General features: G+C 41.2%; 1 non-coding gene across 1 annotated transcript; it reads right to left on the reverse strand.

Annotated features, from left to right (window-relative positions):
• Nucleotides 1-2,082: 2,082 nt before the first annotated feature.
• Nucleotides 2,083-2,189, reverse strand: LOC118487692. The gene has a single exon (XR_004882635.1). It is a non-coding gene; the product is annotated as a small nucleolar RNA R71 (small nucleolar RNA).
• Nucleotides 2,190-2,488: the final 299 nt, after the last annotated feature.

Raw genomic sequence — 2,488 nt, forward strand, 5'->3', positions numbered from 1 at the left:
GTGCTTGGTTCACTTCAAAGGCATCCCTTGACAAACCACCTCTCTCACACTTCACCCATACTTCACCACCATCACAACACCCTCATCCACCACCATCATCCATCATAGAGTGTGTCTAGTAGTCTCGGGATCCAAGATTGATAGTAAGAGTTCTTGACAATCAAAGGCCATGTTTGCCTAAGTCTCTTACATCACTTGGTGAAGACAAGCATTTAGTGTAATACTTTTGTTTTTTAATCTTTTCGCACTTTTTATTTGGCTTTGTACTAATGACTTTAATAATTAGTTTCTTATGTTGATGATGAAACTTCCTTATCATTTGTCCATGGTGTCTTGGCGTTATTTTACTGTCTATATAAAATAAAAGATTTACACCATTCATATCTCTACGGGTCTATATAGAGATATGTTGGCTACCTGGTCAGGGGTTAAGGGAATGGTTTGGTAAGGTTCTTGCCTTGTTCAGTGTATAGATCCTGTAAGGACCTGGGTTAAGCTTACTAGGACCTCCTTCAATACCCACTGGTATTGGATAGCGGTGGTGCGAATGGCTTGATCCCCTCATATGTAAACTACTATTAATACATTAACACGGCTACTTGGGATTGTATCCCTGCTGACTCAAACCCCTTAGCCGAGGGTAACGTCACCTTCAAAAGAGGGGCCTACCACATTATGCATTAATAACTTAATTATCTTTCAATAATCCAACCCTTTAGGATTGTATCCTTGCTGACTCAAACTACTGGGTTGAGGGTAATGTCACCTTCAAAAGAGGGGCCTACTACTATAACTAAGATAATCTCTTAAAAAGTGCAAAAGTGAGGAAAACATCAAAGGTTACACTAAAGGCGTGTCGGATCCGAGTGATTCATCTTGTCTATCTGTTTTATTTTTATTTTTATTTTTATTTTCAGCATCTTTAGTTTTTATTTTCATGTTTAAAACTTTTTCTAAACTTTTGATTTGATTAGACGTTGAGGATAAACCGGTACTAAAAGCTCTTGTGTACTTGGACGACCTCGGTATCTTACCAACGCTATACTACGCTCACGATGGGTGCACTTGCCCATATGTGTGTTTAGTGTTAGTAAAATATCGTGTTTTATAAATTTAAAACTTGACTAAAGTGTTAAAAAGGGTTTAAAAATATAACTAAAAATATATAACGCTACACACGCATCAAGTTTTTGGCACCGTTGCCGGGGACACATGGATTTTAAGAAAGTTAGGAATCAACGGCCTAATCGTTTTTCTTATTTTTCTGTTTTTTAGGATTTTTCTTAAATTTTCAGCTTCTGCAGACTGCAGCACGGGGCCGTGCCTGGTCAGACACGGGTCGTGCCCAACATTGTTACTGGCAGTTTTTATTTTCCGAGTTACAGAGAGCTGAGCATGGGGCCGTGTTGGTGCAGCACGGGGCCGTGTCGAGCTCTCCAATAACAGGGATCTGGAAAACAATCACTGTAACTCCGACCACGGGCCGTGTTCATCTGAGCACGGGGCCGTGGTGAAACTTCTGACCAACGTTTTTATTTTTATTGCAGGACTCAGAACCCAGGCGCCGCACCTGAACTTTCTACGTAGTGTATGAGCTCTAGTTCTAGTAAAGACATAAAAGAGCCTCTAGACGAACCCGAACGCTTTCTAAGAAAAAGACTTAAAGCTAAAAACTAAGAGAAAGTTTCGGGGGACCCATTTCCAATGGCGGATCAACGTACCCTCATGGATTACCTACGACCCACTTTAGGTAATCTTGGTGCTGCTAGCAATGCACCGAATGTCGATGCCAACAACTTCGAATTTTGGCCGCATTTGATACAAATGCTCCAAATCTCCGCAACCTTCCACGGGCTTGCGGACGAAGATCCTCATTTACATATTACTAACTTCTTGGAAATATGTGATACTTTTCGGATCAATGGAGCATCAAACGACGCCATTCGCCTTCGAATGTTTCGATTTTCACTAAAAGACCGAGCTAAGGCTTGGCTTAACACCCTCCCAGTTGGTTCGGTAAATACCTGGGATGAACTAGCCCAAAAGTTTCTATATAAGTATTTCCCTCCTTCTAAAACGGCTAAATTAATGACTGGAATTAATACATACTCACAAGAGGATGGGGAATCCTTATATGAAACCTGGGAAAGGTTCAAGGAGCTACTAAGGAAGTGTCCTCATCATGGTCTTGCGGTATGACAACAAGTATCCACTTTCTATAATGGGTTGTTGCCACACACAAGACAAACACTTGACTCTAGCTCCGGGGGACTTTTAGGTAATTTCCGACCAAATTAAATTTATAATCAAATTGAGGAAATTGCTCAAAACAATTTCCAGTGGCACACTCCCCGAGGCACTAAATCTATTGCCCCGGGCGCCCATAAGGTTGACGAAAGCACTTCTTTACAAGCCCAAATCGAGGCCATTTCTTCGAAAATCAAAAAGTTAGAAATCGCAAAAACGGCCTCGGTTATGGCTTGTGAAG

Source organism: Helianthus annuus, chromosome 15, assembly GCF_002127325.2.
Source record: "Helianthus annuus cultivar XRQ/B chromosome 15, HanXRQr2.0-SUNRISE, whole genome shotgun sequence".
In the NCBI taxonomy this organism is placed as follows: domain Eukaryota; kingdom Viridiplantae; phylum Streptophyta; class Magnoliopsida; order Asterales; family Asteraceae; genus Helianthus; species Helianthus annuus.